Raw genomic sequence first — 17,435 nt, 5'->3', positions numbered from 1 at the left:
TTTATTCTTGGTAAAAGTTTGTGCATTTCTGCATTAGTATTTTACAAAAATAAAAAATAATATATTTATTGTATTTTTTAATCCTCTCTGAAACAAAACTGGCAAATTAAATAAATTTGTATTATTTTGTATAAGGGGTAACTAATTTAAAAAATCAGAAAAATATTTTATGGAATAGAAAATTGGCACTTCATTGTGTCTTTTTAGCCTATCTATAGTACTTATGCTTTAATGCTAAACAAATTTTCATAATACACGTTTCTTTTAAAATTAAAAATACCGGTATTTTACTCGTGAGGCATTTTGATCATTTTCGAATTTCCCCCATTATCAAATCAAATATTAGAATTCCGTTACCTGCGTTTTGCATTCGCAGGAATACACAAATTTTTACTAAGAATAAACATTTCTGACAAATTCAAATAAAAAAAAAACCACATAATGCGTACTTTCTGTCGGCGACTGTTTGACTATTTGAAAGATTACTATCTTATCTGAGTGGTTTTTTGGTTCGTTTGTCAAGCTACCTAAAACCAAAATTACGCTGACAATTTCTTTATGAACTACAGGAGTCGCGCGATGACGTAAACAGTTCTTGGCGATAAACAAAATAAATCCAATGATAAAAAACTACATATCTATTGAACTTTTCTTTAACAGTTTGTTTATAATTTAAATCGCGTTCGCTCATAAAAACATTTTGAAATTGTGAACCACGTTTTGTTTGAATTAGTTTACGTTATCGAGCGTCCGCTGTAGTGCGCAGATTAAGGTTTCTTAAAATAAATATAAAATACAGTCGGTGCAGAAAGTATTCGTACAGAACGCAAAATTATAAAAACGATCGATTTTATGCTATAAAGGACATCTTTACAAGACAAAAAGAAACATATAGAGGTTCATTTATATTATTCACAAATATTTTTAAAAGAAAAAGTAAGTTTAATAATTTTATTATTTAAATAAATATAGGAAACTACAAAATAATCACGAATTCAGACGCAATAAGTATTCGTACACATGTCAAAAACAAAATTTAAAGTAACAAATACGACTCTAATAACAGTTTTAGTATTTTGTAGGATAACCTCTTGACTTTATAATTGCCTCTAACCTTCTGGGCATAGAATTAACTAAATTTCTTGTAAAATTTTCCGGAATTTTGTTCCACTCTTCTAAAAGTGCAACTTTTAATCCCTCCCTTGATTGGATTGGGTGGTTTCTAATTTTTTTTTCCAAGTAACTCCAAAAATGTTCGATGGAATTAATATCTGGCGACTGAGGAGGAGTTTTCAAATATTTTGGGGTGTTATAAAGGATCCAGAGCCTGGTATTTATAACAGTGTGCTTAGGATCATTGTCTTGGCTAAAGATATAGTTATCCTTAATTCCCATTTTTTGCACTTTGTAGAAGGTGGGTTTTTAAAATGTGAATATATACCATTTGGTTCATAATACCATCAATAAAATGAAGTGATCCTACTCCTGAAGCGTTCATACAGCCCCAAACCAAAACAGATCCTCCACCATACTTCACTGTCGGTTGTAAATTTTCTTTATTAAACGCAGTTCCTTTTTTTCTTCATACCTTAAAATGCCGTTTGTTGCCAAAAACTTCAAATTTACTTTCATCAGTAAATATGACTCGATTTCAGTAAGATAGTGGGGTGGTAAGATGTCTTCTAGCGAATTCTAATCGCTTCTTACTATTGATCTCATTAATAAAATATTTTTTACGAGCAACTCTGCCTTGATAGCCTTGTTTTTTCAAACAATTCCTCACAGTACTAGCAGAAACAAGTGTATTGTTGTATGTCTTTAGTTCTGTAGCAATTTTTTCCGCACTTATTCGAGGATTCTCTTTAACTTTCCTCGCAATAATGCGTCTTAGATGTTCAGTTAATTTTTTTGGACGTCCAACACGAGGTTTATTCTTGGAAGTTTTGCGCTCACAATATTTGTGTATAATCGTTTGTATAGTAGATCTTGGCCTATTTACTATTCTACCAATTTCCGCTAAAGATTTGCATTCATTATGTAATTTTAACAATCAACTGTCGCACTTCTTCCGATGTTTCATTACTTTTACGTCCCATGATCCTAAGAAGCTTTCAAAATGTTATGTACCATTGTAAAAAAAATTATTTTATTACCTTTAATATTCAACTTTTTCAATTTTACTAAATTTAAAATGTGTATGTGTTAAGTCACGGTGAAGATGCAACTACATGCTATGTACGAATACTTTATGCGAGTCTATTCCGGTCGATTTTTTGTTCTTGGTGTAATTTTCTTAGAAATACTCTTGTTTATGTTTTTTTTTTCTTGATGTCGTAATATAATAATGTGAAACAATGTGTATGATCAATTTGGCAAAGTAAATTAACATTAAAATCATTGAAATTTATCTATTTATAAAATATTATCTGTTGTACGAATACTTTCTGCACCGACTGTAGTTTGTTAAGACGTTTTGCATTGGGCAGATATGGACAAAAGAAGGTGCCAATACCCCAAAAGAAAAAGTACGTTTTGTTACATTTCGGGAAACATGGCATAGACCTTAATTTTTCTTGTCTGTGGACTATGTCCAGAAATTTTCCAAATGTATCTACTCTGACACTGATACCGCACATAAAATATTATCATCACGATTCGAAGGGAAAATACAGCTTTATGTTAATCCCTTTCTATCACACTCTGTATATATGAAAGATCAATTATTGGCGTATAATGGAAAAATGTCCTGTATCAAGTTATAGAATCAATTTATACTACAATTAATTTTAAGTGTGAAATGGGCCATTTCTATCGAGGCATTAGCGAATAGATAAGGTTGAACATTAAAAAACCTTAAGTAGCCTGCGTAACAATAGAGGTAAGTCTTGGATATATTCATCTGTTATATGTTGTCAGTAAGATGTTTGATTATAAATAGCAAATCATTTAATCAACGCCTTACGTTTACGGTTTGCCGCCTCCTACGACGATTTTTTTAATGATCGCCCGTTACATTCTATAACAAGTATGAAATGGAAGTTTCAGGCAAGAACGATAAGTTTGTAGGCCGAGCCGAAGGCGAAGTTTACAGTTTCGCTAGTGTGAGAAATACTATTTCATACACGAATTTTAGGCTATACTTTTTTTAATACTGTTTCATAAAAGTAAATGATGAAAGGTAACTGAACTATTCGGAATAAAGCTGAGGCGTTAGATCAGCGAAGGGAATGGCTTTATACAGGGTAATTCAGATTTAAATTGGGAATTTTGATTAAGCGCCAGAACTCACAATAATAAAATTAGAAAGTAAAAAAAAAATTAATTCCTGCATTTTTTTCATTTCTGTAGCCTTTCCGAGTTACTTGAGAAACGTTTTATTCATTGGACTCAAGTCGATGTATCTTTCATATCGGTTTATGAAAAATTAAGTTATATCTTCTATCATATTTTCACAAATTGTCCAAAAATAATTACAGACACGGAAAACATATGACTGATAGAAATTTTTTTAAATGGAACAAGGCATGTTTCCTGAAAAGAACGTTCAGTGGAGTACACAAAGACTTGTGGAATGGTACGCCACTGAGCGCATCTAATATCCATTACATTACTCGTTCAAGACTGATGAATTACGCATAAGGAGCTTTTGACAGATTCCTCGTTAGTGGCATAAAGCGGTGCAATGCATAACTAGTGGTGTAACGAATCTCATTGATTCTAAAAGTGAAAATTCGTTACGTTAATAAATCTTTTCGTATAGGTTCAAGATGATAACATATGCTTTGGTATATACATTCATTGGAGGTACAGTTATCCAAGCCTGTTCAGTAATCAGTCAAATAAACAAAATCAGAGTTTTGTTCGCACATTACATCGAAGTGACATCTTTGTTAACAGCAATAGTTTGATTAGGCATTGGTTAACTGTAATGTAATACAGCAATTATTCGTTTTTTTTGTATCTTTCGAAGCCATTCTGTTTTTCAATGAATAAGTGGTATCGATGATAGTGGATTTTAAATTTTAATTATAGTAATTTTTCTTCTACTTTTTCGTTAAATGCCAGTACATACGAGAATAGTCCCAGATGTACTCGACCTGACACTTAAAGGAAAACAAATGGAAAATCTTGCATTATTTCTCAACATAGTCTCCTTTGAGATCGACACACTTTTCCCACCGATGTTCTGTAGCTTCTATGCCCTGTTTATAGTTAGAAACTTTGAATGTTTCCAAGTGGACATCAACCTCAGACGCCTCTTCTGCATTATTTGCAAAATCTCTTTCCACCAAGCATTTTTCCAAGATTGAAAAATAATCTGAGGGCTAATTCTGGTGGATAATGTCGGTGAGGAAAGATTGAAATAAAAGTTGATTGATTTTGGCCATCGCGATGACGGAAGTGTGCACTGGTGCAATGTCTTTAAAACGGACACAAACCAATGTAGCATCCTCAAAGTTTAAACATAAGGTTTTATATGGTAGGTCTTTGGAATGTAGAAAATTTTTGAACAAAAAACACCGCCATCTATATGTCATGTCCGGTACTCCTGAGACTATCTCTGCATGTATGTAGGTTCCTGTTTTTCTCATCAGTGACGTCATTTTTATAATTTTCGATGTATCTAGCGATAGCGTCAGTTTCTAGTGAAACGTGGCAAAAACTCACCTCTTTATTTAAGCAAATATGGTATTATGCGCATAGGTACTTAAATACTTAAGTCATAGTTTAAGTTCTTCAGATAATATTTCAGCGAAGGCCGCCTGAAACCTCTTAAGCGGTTCGCTAGAAATTCAAGTAACGAGCGATAATAATCATCAGCATCACTATTTGAAGCAGACTTAGATTTTATGAATGAAAAATCCTTTACACCAGCGCAGCGGGCCATCAATCAGTCGGTCGATAAGTAAAGAAATTCATATCTAATCTACCGGAATTACCAGTTGTGTAGTGTTGATGGCTACTGACGGGTTAGGCGGAAGTTCAGCATGTGGAATTTATCTCGATTGCTGGAACGACATCGATTATGCCATGATTGTGAACCTGGTGGAAACTATTTTATGCAGTTTATTGCTTAGGGCTATCAATCTGAATTGCAAAAAGGGAAAATTACAATTTGACGAGCCAACACAAATGCAAAAACCTTCTAACTGTCTTTGACTGATTTTCATGTTGTAGCAACAGCAAAAACTATCTAGTTGTTGGTGCCAAGTTTGGAAAACCAAATCAGGGTCAGAACATATTTTAGCCTCAGACAACCAGTTTTTGTTTTTGCTTTCAATTTGCTGTACACCATATTATTAGACCAAACTAGGATCCAACTATAAATTATTATGATTACCGGAGAAAAGGACAAAAAAATTACATAACAAGTGCTGCAAATTAGCTTCCAACATTATTCAAATTAGTATATTGAGAACAGAATTGTTGCTTCCAGAAATAAGGCTAAAATGTTTACGTAAATTACGACTTGATATTTTTCTATGCATTTTAAGGAACAAATTTGAATGATCTTTCGAATACTGTATTCGAATAGTTCTATTGGTGGTAAAGTAAATCAATATTGATTGGCAGTATCATTTTTTCCCAGACTATTTTTAAGACGAAAAAGGTAAACAAGTTCATATAAGCATAGGTTTGCATTTGCGATATAGGGTAACAAAATTTAATTTTTCCCGATTTTTTTTTAATTCTGACTTAAAATGTGAGATATATATATCTCAGATTTGTGTCTCAAATTATATCAACTGATTGCGATAATCTACAGGATGATATATTTTTAATAGTATGTTCCTTCTGCCCCTCGCGCTTTTGCAAATTGTGTCACTATCAGTTTCGTCCTAAAAAATTATTTTCTCGTTCAATTTCGAAGCTTTTTTGTTCGTTCCTTGCACTGCTTCAGCGTCTGTCACCATTTTCCAGTATATCCTAAAAGCATGGCTAACTTTTGGTTCATAAAAATACTTTTCTCTCACTCACTATGAGATTTTTAAGAATAAAACGTGAACAAATACACGTTTAACTGCTTTTCTGAAAAGTTAAACCTTTTGAGAAAAAATCTAAAATCAATTGAGCCAATTCTTATTGCATCCTCCAATAGAGGCTTATCGTTGGTTTGGACCACCATTTTCTCAGAAATTATCTGCGCATTCAAGTTGCCAGCATTGTCATAATTTGGTCTTTGGGCAATTAAAATAGCTTCCGTGTGAATTTAGGAAATATGTGTAATGTTAACGTGCTTTGCAAGTTCGACCGAAGCCAAAATACTCCTCAAGCTCACAAAAGACAAGTTTGGTCAGGTTAACATTAATGTTAAAATTTCTAACCAAGTTACGTTAGACATTTTGTGGGAGACGTCTCATAGTTCAAGTTACATCAATCACATGGAAACTTTACTGGAAAATATATACCCTTATCTTACTATTAATGGTGTCAGATATATGACGCATCAGAAAAACTGCGTTAATTCAAAAAGGCAGAGGAGACATTTACATGCTTAAGCTTGAATGCTGATATTGATTGCTCTGAGTGCCATCTATCATAATGATGTGAGTTAATGAAATTTGACCGGTTCTGCTAATGGGTACCAGGTGAGCCTCCGCTAATCCTCCATCATGTAGAATTAGTATAATCGCGAGCAATTGACTAAAACCTATTTCTGAAAGATGATTTTAAGTTATGCCCATCATAAGGCCTGAAGGTCAACCCGGTTAAGTCATGAATATTTAATCATAGTTGACCTAAACCTGTCCTTCGTAATCACTAGTTGGTACTAATAAGAAGTTGTCATATTGTCAACCGAAAGATAGCGACCAACATTCTCGTAGTTGCGCTGTATGTTCAATTCGCATTCATATCGTGACTACATTCGCCATAGGTGTAGGTATAACTTGAATATTTATGGGTTAACAAGGAAATTCTTCTTTTCAGTTGTGGAGACTAAATTATCGATTCCTTTTAACACCAATTACAGCTTATCGCAATTCTACACGCTGACTAATTAATGCAAAAGCAAGATACAACTGCCTTTTGAACGTTTGTATCTTTGATCGCAGCTTAGTTTGTTGCAATTTATTTTAGGAGTTTCCCACAGCAATCAGGAGACAGGCGAAAAATGTGCTATAAATTGGGTAAAACGGTTGTGTCGATATTCAGATAGATTTTACTTCTCAGAAATGTCTAATTTACGACATTAAATTGTAGAAATGTCCAAGAAGCGACGAAATGTTGCTAAAAAATTTCTGTCGGTTGGAGAATCCGCAAACATAAATTTCTCTAGAAACCAAATATTTTTTCCTTAAATAATCTAATCGATTATCCAACGTCTTTTTCTTAGACAAAGAATCGTTTACGATACCGTTAGATACATAATATATCATTTACACGGCTGTTAAGAATCGGTTCATAAAAACGCATATTACACGTATTTCTCAGCATTAGACGAAATAAGAGTCACCGCGTGGACACGGTACCTGCGGTATCCGAAGACCGTGCAAAATTTTCCATTAATAGAACAGTGACTCGAAAATTGCCTGTTGAACAGACACCGCGCAAACCTAGTAAAAGCAGCAATAAAACGTCTAGCAAATTCGCTCAACTTGAATATATTAACCTAGAAAGCCCACTTGTTCAATAGAAGATTTCGTTTAGGATCAGGTGAAGAAAATAAATAATTTAAGTAAATTAAGAATCTACGAAGCATTTGCAAATAGTACAGCAAGAATCGTGAGATTTGCACCCATGAATAATATATCCGTTATTATCAGTTAGATGATAATCTTTAAGCTGGCAAAGGAAAAAAGTAGATCCCTTTTCCTGTCTACATCATCAAAATATCGTTTGCAATTAATCAGAAAGCCCCCCACTCACCGACGCAATACGATTTCATTGATGTATGAAACTGGACAATGTTCGATTATGTGCGCTTGATCAACAGTGTTGAAATTGGATTGGCCCACAGTTAAACCTCACCACTTACGATTTGATGCTATGGTACGTCAGAACCCAACCTCATAGAGTCAGAATTCACGCTGAGCAGATATATTGGACCTTGAACATTTGCAAACGACGATGCTGTGTAGTTCAAAAGTGAAAAAAAAATTAAAATTCATCTTGCACAATATCTTCATATTACTTCAAAATAATTGACAGATTAAACGACGTAAAGCTTCAGTTTCTGCAGTTGTACGATTCTATCGTTAACGGGTATACATGATTTAATTCAACAAAATGATACTGCTGCGGTTAACAGGTTTTAACTGCGATGCAATCCGATTCAATACTGTCCGGCCCTGGTGGTCGTGCGCACCCACAGTGAAATATTTTCCAATCACCAATTACATATCCATCAAAATCGTACTACGCAATTGAAAGAAAGAAAGAAATATATATTTTTTAAAATTTCTTCATGCAAATTCAAGTAATTCCACTTGAGGGCATTGTCGGACTACTTCGTATATTGCGCATTTAACAACATGAACGCGTAAATAAACAAAAGTATGCGTTAAAAGTTCGTCGATAGTTGCCGAAACTCTTTAGTTGATGGTCCGCGATAGCAAGGCACATATCTAAAATTTTACCTAAATGTTTAAACATAAATATCTGAGAAAGAGCTGGAGATAAATACATAGTGTTTAGATTTTTTTAATCGAGGAAGAGATCGTTTCATTTCATTGAAAATGTGCGAATCTTAAAAAAAATTAAATAGTCGTTCGACTAGTGAGTCCTCCCATCTGCTCCATGTGTCAGCCGATTCCGATGGTCGAAAAATCGGCGATACGAATTTTTCAGAACTTTTTCTGCATTTCTAGGTCTTTTTTGTTAAATTTATGCTTAGTTCTGGTTGCTGTTACCTCGCCGCTGATATTGCATTAAAGATTAAACGCCCATTAATCATTGATATTTCCTGTCCTGTTCTTCGTTAAACAGCTTCTGTTCTTTTCTCTGCTCGAAGTGAGGTTTTTATATTTTCTCTCTCTGCTGGAGCACAGCAAATCGTTTATCTTGCTCTTCTTTACTCTTACGTGAAAGCAGGAAGTGCAAATACTAGTGAAAGGCTGTGGGGCCATCAAACACGCGGGTTTCTTGAATGAAAATTTAAATATCTAGTTTAATAATAATTCCATTTCATTCTAGTCTAAAAGGTACTGAAATGAGACGACACTCTTGTGAAGTTTGGCGGAAGAACCCGGTAACTATGACACATGTCAATCACTTACGATCGACAGCAAGAGTGTGACAACAACAAGAGTTTCGGATGGAGCAAGAGTGGTTGTAAATTGTTAGGCATCGGATCAAATGGTTCCGATCACGTGCCTTTAGGAAACCGATGAAAATATTTGACATACTAACTGAGAACCGTTAATAGGCCTCGTTTACTTTAAAATGCGTTGATTAGTAAATATCTTTTCGGAATCGAAGGAGTCGTGAACCTGACAATGAAAATACCTTTCCAAACAAGCCGTCCTTCATAATACCATAATTATTCCATAAATTTCTTGCATAGTTTATAAGCATTGTTTAATCTTTCACCAAACGGAGATGAACTCAACGTAGGTGGCCTCACCTTCATTTAATGCACGGGACATTGTTCAACTGAACTTTTGACCGGTTAATTTCGTTATAGGCAAGGTCAATTGTATCACCTTTATGTTTACAGATTAACCCAGTTACAGGGTGAGTCGGATGTAATAGTATCGAACTCTTTAAATTGCAATGGAAGTATTCTATGTTCGAAGGACACGTAAACGACGCAAACATCGAAGGATTAAGACCAATAATTTAGCTTGTATGTTTAAAATTTAACGTCATTCGAATACCGACTATAAAAACGAATATAAACTGTGACGTTGATGGTACTGAGAGCAAAATCGCAAGTCGTAGGGGACTGTCACTTTCAAAACGGTGTAAAAATGTGGGGTATCACAGTTTGAGAAACATTCATTACAATGGAAATCAATTTGAATAGTGCGGCATAAACACCATGCTGATAGGTGAAGAAAGCTGCTCGTCGATGTGTTGAACGGGCAAAGAGTCGTGGAACAATTAGGCGCCATGAAGTTATCTTTAGGGTGTTCAGCTCTAATCTTTTTCAACAGTATTACTTTCAAGGATCTCAGTAGAGAACTATTTTTTTCTTCTTATGTACCTAAATTAATTAAATAATACCTTACTTAGGCATATCACAATGGATATAACCGCATAATAAGTTAAGTACAAACTTTTCGCGATTATTTAAAACGACCTAAAATCTCTAGATTAACCGACTTTACAAAAAGGCGAAATATTTAGTTATTCATACATCTCGACTGGCACTTGACAAAAAAGCCGTTTTTAGTAAATCTAATTAGGTAAGCCGGTATCGTGTCCAACTGTGATCTCGTTCAGTACCGGTTATGGCCTACTTCTTTAAATTGTTTTCGTACAAAACTACAAAAAACCATTGTACGCTGTCATGCAAACACATTGTTACAGGTGTACTTTTACGGATGATATCTATTAGCGCAAAGATCAACAGTTAGGTTACGTAGTAATTTTGCGACTTAGTACACGCACAGCGCACTGAAATACAGGGGCTAATGGCGGCTTAAACACCGAACCGAAAATTGTAGTAATTACCTATAACAATGTGAATGGAAAAATGGTAAAGTATAATAATAATTTAATTTCACACGGTATAATGTGTCAGCCCACTGTGAAAAGTTATAATATGCAGGATTCAAAGCGTAAAAAATGTTTGCCAATTTGGCATGTGAAACCCTGACGCATCATCATCGCTCGTGACAATTCTTCAAGTCATGAATTAATCATAAAAAAGGGCAAATGGAACCAGTAATAAAAATAAATTGTTGATGAAAGAACAACAGATCTCAAAGCGATGATACAGAATGTCGCGAAATTGGTTTAAGATATTTAAATAGGGTAACCGTGCGAGAAAAAATAATGCAACGAAGATGGCATTTCTAGCATCAGTGGAACACCTCCCCTATGGACGACGAATCAGGACGCAATATCGATCACACCTTTCTCGGTATTATCCGGTGACAGGTCCCTATGGCATTCGAGTGCCCAAGCCAGCGGTTGCTATGGTTGCTGCGCACGCGGAAATTTCCAGATTTGTTCTCTTCCACGGGTACTCATTCGAGTCAGCTCTATTTGCAACTTCCCACCTCTTTGAGTTAAACGAGTATCGGCAAATATTAGGTTCCGTATTAGGTGATGGGATTAAAAAGGTGTGGATCGCTCACACTTCTGGCACAGCGTGCGGCTCGATTCCATCTACAGAGATACAGCAGATTACACCTTTTTGCTCAACTATAAAAACAACATCAAAAGTAACAAGCGTGAGCGCCGTAACAAAGTGGGATGGGAAGATTGAAGAAAAACTTACTAAACCGTCGGTGTACCCATATAGGGTCTCTTTATGCTAGTTTCTGCTCTTCTGTTGCTTATCAACATAAAGTTCCATCAATCTAAATTTCCTAGTATTTTTAGTCTCCATGAAAGGAGTTTTCTCAAGTGATACCGATGATAATATGTTCATATTGATGGGCAACTAACAGTATTCTCTCAATTGTATGATAATATTCGAGGTTCGAAGAAGACCAAGTTCATAGAACAACTGTTGAATTCAGAATGGTTTCACAGATTTCACAAAGGACTAAAGCAATAATTTGAATAACGAAGGTAGCGCACTATCCTTTAAAATCACATTACAAGCTATTAAAAATCACTTGTGATAAGGTTTTGACTTTATAGCGAAATAGAGCAACAAGCCTGTTCAGCGCACAGGAATTGGTAACGCTAACTAGAATTCATTCGATAACATTTATGGGTCGTTTAGACCGGATTGCGACATCGAGGATAGATTAGTTTTTTTCTTTACTTTGTTTGTTGGCATGCATTAGTCGATTTTCTAGTTCTTCTTTGAACCAACTGCAACAGCTTATGGTGACAAATTTATGTCGGCCTGGACGATCGTGAAGTCGACGCAGATGTCGACTTTTTGGCTTTTTGTTTGAAATCTGGCTGCTCGTTTGCGAGTTCTGTCGCATTCCATTTCATTGAAATCTCTGCTTAACTCTAACGTGTTTAATGAGGCAGACTTTTGCGCAGGCAAGCCATTAAGTTTTCAGCTCTTGTATGACAGGGTCAATATTTAATTAAATCCATAAAACAAAAAAATTTGTTTAAACAAATAGTATATCTGCAGTGGCTGTCAAGTAGATTTATTTTCGCCAGCTGAAAGTTGATGGCCGAGATCAACGAATCAGATGTTATTAATCAAACAATATTTTTCATTTGCAACCATGTAATGTGTACGTAATGATGTTAATCTATCAATTTCCTTTTAGAACGCTCTCTAGAAATTTCTAAAAAAAATTAAAATGAAAATGTATAATACAGGGTGTTTCACATCATATTGGACAAGCTTCAACGACATATTCATCACACATGGGAAGTCCGTTCGTCAAAAAAAATCTAATGAAAGATCTATAGGTAACGAAATAAACAATAGTAAAAGTTTATTTATTATATTAGACTCATTAATCCATTTGACTGTATTAAAGTTAACACTTCGCATAAAAATTGACAAAAAAAATGCGACGAGTGTATATGTTTTCCCCTACTGCTGAAGGAGCGGCAGTACTTAACTAATCTTGAAGATGTGCCCTTGATGGTCGAGCACGTATGTGGTTTTCGCGCGATGGGGCACCTCCACATTTCCGTTTAGATGTCTGAAATTTTTTAACTCAAGTAAACGGAATACGTTGGGTCGGCCGAGGTGGACCAGTAGCTTGGTCTCCGAGGTTTACAGATCTAAATCCCTCAGATTTCTTTTTATGGGGATATTTAAAAAACCGAGATCTACCGTACCGAACTTCAGAATATTGAAAAATTGCGAGGCATCAGACAGGAGGAACATTCCCACTACTTCGCAACAACTGGATTCAACGAGTCCAAACTCGCGTTTATGGAAATGGAAACAATTTTCAACGATTTTTGTAGCACAGAATAAATAAGTTTTCACGGGAGTAACCTTTGAATATTTTGATTTCTGCTTTTGCGGTTTTACTTATGTATTTCAGTGACAACCATCTTGCTTAGGTACACATTCAATAAAAGTCTCTTTATGCTTGTACCATCTGGTCTTCGGTAATGATTATTATTAAAGTTATATTAACAGTAGCTTATTAACTTGTTATTTGCACAGCTCATTAACTTAATTTGGGAATTCTAGGGCCATGCTGATTTTTGTATTGTTGGTTCACGCAATCTGATCATCTGTTGGCAGAAGATTAGCAAGTGTTTTTAACGGTTTCTTCTCCTTCTCCTTTTTTCTTGTTCCGTTGAATGTTCCATTATGCTCATCTGAATGCTCGTTTATTATTTAACAATTTTCAGTCAGTGATGGTAAGAACTCTTAAAAGTACTACTGATTGAGTGAATATGTAATTTTATAACGCGAGCTCAGATGCGCCGAGTTGGTGGCGTTGGTCTTTAAGCAAATCATTGAATATGCGGTTCTTGTGGTGAAATGAAGGTCCCCGTTGAGACTAGGACTTTTGTCACAGGAATTGTTCTCAGGACCCTAGTGCTTTAATGAATTCCTATCCACTTTTGAGGACATTCCGCTTGAGATCTATATATGAATATGAAAACATTGTGCATTTGGGTGATTTTCGTATCAACATGATATGCCTTGAGTCTCAATATATGAAGATAATTTAAATAATACTCTGTGCTTTTGGTTTGGTACAATTGATATTTTAGGCGTACTATGCTGACTGAGACCAAATGGACTTTAATTGACTTGGGCTATCATTAACGGGATAATGTTGTAGATATGGGTGTTGAGGATGTTGGCATGTCTGACTGACATGACCATCACATGTCTTTTGCTATGAATGTGTAACACTTCCATGCATCCCATTTTTAAATCTACTGGCTTGCATACAACAAACATTACAAAACTAACCATTTGATTTAGAGGACATTTTCTGGGTAGCCATAACATACAGAGAATAATCCCAATACGCAGAAAGGAAAAACAGGTGGAGTTGTTGCAACGCCGCTTTCATCAAGATAATAGTCAAAATGACGTTATTTTCACTTATTATTCCAAATCACACCTATGGAATGTTTCGGCCTTGCATATAGTGTAATTACAATGCTAAAGACCTTACAAAGCTTATGCCATACGACGACGTGATCGACGATGTAGCTGAAGATTGATGTTTAGGGAAAAATTTCATCAGTCAGAGCAATTAACAGTTCTAATGAATTCGCTGAGGTTCCCAGTTGGTGATGATAAAGTTCACTTCAGAGAGAGGCAGTCATGAATCTTGGCGTTATTATAAAGTAGCAAAGTCCATTTTGTAATTTTATTATTACATATTTTTTGTGCATGTTTCTACGTGAATGTTAAAATTTCCTATTTAAAACTTTTTGCTGCAGAAAATAAATTTTCCATTCAACTATGATAACATAAGTCAAAGGCACATTATAATAACACCTATACATAGTACGAAATAAAAAAACATTTTTTTTTCTTATTAAACATAAATGTTAATAATTAAATGATTAAATATAGTTGATTTCATTGATAGAAAAAACACTTTAAAAAAAGACTAAAGAAAAGTAGGTACCACTAGCAAAAGCCCATCTATGCATAAATCATTACTAGTTTATTCGCGTATTATTAAGCTTTTCCACACGCACAATAGCGTTTGACATTAAAAAAATATGTGAAATGTTATGAAAAGTGCTTTTTTCGCACTCAGTGGAAACCCCACTTTGCGTCGTTATGAGGTAATGAAAAAATCTAAAAATTGAAAAAGCATGAGAACCCAGAAACAGGGTTCTGTTACGGTATACTGTCAGTATTAATTTAGGAATGGCCGAACATTCCAGGATCAATAGCTATCTTTACGATAAGATTGACCTATTCTCATCAAAACTAATTCTCGTGAGAGTTATAATGGACGATAAATGACGTCCTGGGTCAAAAACATGTATACTTCCTTTGGATGATTACTGATAACAAATTAATTCTACAGTAATGTATTTCAAAAAATTTATCAACACTCATATTGAGTTAACTTTTTGTAACCGTTAAATAAGGTAAAATGTGAAGCGAATAGAACATTTTGAAAAACGTTTGATATAGCTGATGAGATTGGTCTTGTGTTTTTCCAGCTTTACCCGATGATGCAGCAAAAAACGTAAAGCAATTATCGCCTCCCTATTGTTAGAGTTAGAGAGTCATTTACTTTTTTCGCAAATAGCCGTTAATGGTTTAATATCTACTAAAACTGTCTATCTATTTACGTCTGGCACGTGCGTCTTTTTGTAAATTTTAGGTTTATTTACTTCTTATTATCTCTTCCTGAAGTTTCAAAAAAATTCCAAATCGAATACCGGTTAATTTTTTAAACGTTGTAATTTCCTTGTAATTTATGTTTGGCTAGCGAAGTAAAACGGGACCCCTGTACCTAATTAGAAGAACAAAACCACTAGGCGGAGAGCAAGAGGAGCTCTTCAATATTCTTAGAATTTTGAGGCGAATCGAAACGAAAATAAATCGAATCAAAACAAAATATAGCGTGTTTTGCTTAAAAAAAATTATAAAATGTATTTATTTTACGACTCCCCAGTATCCTGAACTTAAACTTTAATTTCAATTTACTCTGTTACACCCCCAGCTGACCTGACCACGCCTAAATTTGTGTATTGCCTTTTAATTGTATACCTGCAATGATTGTAAATTCCCCCCTAAAGAGATTTTTGCAATATTCAAATATTATGTTCGGCACATTTAATTCAAAATTCTCTCTACGAGAAGAGAGCACTTAATATGTAAAATTTACATTTTACATATTAATTATGGGCGTATGACTTCTTGTTTAATTAATGTGATGTCACTCGCCTCTTTATGAGTTCCCTGACATTCACAAATCTGCTTTGAAGGATTTTAGGTTATCAACTCCCAAAAGTCTTTTTTACCAGAACGTTTTAATTATCCAAATAATGACGTCGAAGGAGGTAATAACATATACACCTATAATAAATGCTGCCATATTCTACCATGCGTATCGTGTACGAGCTGTATAACACCAATTTAAAGCAAAATTATTATTTTCGCGAATTTCGTTAAGATGATGTGAGTTGAGACAATAAACGAGCGTGTTCACGGTTATTCGGCTGTTGCCATGAAAAGATTTAATAAGTGATGATGAAAACATTATTAAAGAGTTCTAAATATATTTGATAAAATTGCTTCTAAACTTGCACTTAAAAATGTTCTTCTGTATAAGAGGTTGCAATGGTCTTCTACAACTTTCACTACTCCTTAAGGCTCTTCACGAATGACGTAATAGACTTGCTGTAGTAGTTAATAATCGCTTATTCCCCCGTTCTGGTACCATGAGAAAACTGCTCCAATTCCGTGATGCGAAGTATCCGGGTTCAAAACAAACTTTACTTCTTTGGTGAAAGGGCATCTCTCCTTTTTGCAATATGAACTTTTTTCGGTACAGGTATATACTGAACGTACTAAATTAACTGCGCACAATTGTTAACTTTGATATTAGTAGAGGTAGAACCCTAGTTTAAAATACAAAGAGTTGTATTTTCTTGAGCTGATTGTGATTGCCAAAGAAATACAATCGAACATTGCGTTATAAAAACAATTTACAAAAAATCTTTTTAATAGAACACTGTGTATATTTATAAACTAAATCAAAAATAGTAAAATGAAGAAAAAACTACATTGAATTTTTGTCTGTTTTTTTCTAGGTCAGCGATCTAACATGTTTGAGCTTTAAGAACACTCTTTTTATGTATGCAACCGTGGAAATTTTTCTCGTTCTCCTTCTCCTTGCTTAATCATTTCGCCGCCCTTTTTCCCGTTTTTCCTTTCATCTTCATCTCTTTCCTTCTGCATAGCATTCTTCTAGAACGACGTTCAATCATTTGAATTATGTTAATCATACATAAATTCCCGGAAACATTCTCGCGAGTTGGTATCGAGGCGTTTCTATAAATAATCACATAGACTGCCCATATGCACCATGCAAAATACATGAATATATGTGGGTACCTTACCTCATTTGAAGGCCTAGAGGGTTGATGCTGACGAATGATAGTATAACAGACACTAGAGCACTTCGTATAAATTAAATCACATCACAATTAACACAAACAAAAACCAAATAATCATTTTTAATCGTGGAAAATTTTAGCCTACGTTTAAAAATTTTTATACCTTTCCTTTGTTAAATGAAAGTGCATGATGCTCAAAAGTGATCTTTTCTTGGAGATGAAATATTTCATACCGGTGTTTCTTAATAAGTAACCGGTCGTAATTTTAATATAGGTTTGGAAGATTGCCTGTGCCTGGGTGTCTGTGAGATTTTCATGATCTTATCGTGTAC

At 34.6% G+C, this 17,435-nt stretch overlaps 2 protein-coding genes across 9 annotated transcripts in view; one reads left to right on the top strand and one right to left on the bottom strand.

Moving 5' to 3' along the window:
* The window catches only part of Atg16 (Autophagy-related 16), a 167,835-nt gene that overhangs the window by 85,367 nt on the left and 65,033 nt on the right, over window positions 1–17,435 (top strand). The gene's annotated exons all lie outside the window — the stretch shown is intronic.
* neo (neyo) overlaps window positions 1–17,435 on the bottom strand; it is a 103,007-nt gene that overhangs the window by 76,831 nt on the left and 8,741 nt on the right. The window lies entirely within an intron of this gene.

The sequence above is a fragment of the Euwallacea fornicatus genome, chromosome 9 (assembly GCF_040115645.1).
Source record: "Euwallacea fornicatus isolate EFF26 chromosome 9, ASM4011564v1, whole genome shotgun sequence".
Taxonomy (NCBI): domain Eukaryota; kingdom Metazoa; phylum Arthropoda; class Insecta; order Coleoptera; family Curculionidae; genus Euwallacea; species Euwallacea fornicatus.
The sequence above is the reverse complement of the archived record's forward strand: the minus strand, read 5'-3'. Positions and strand labels throughout refer to the sequence as shown.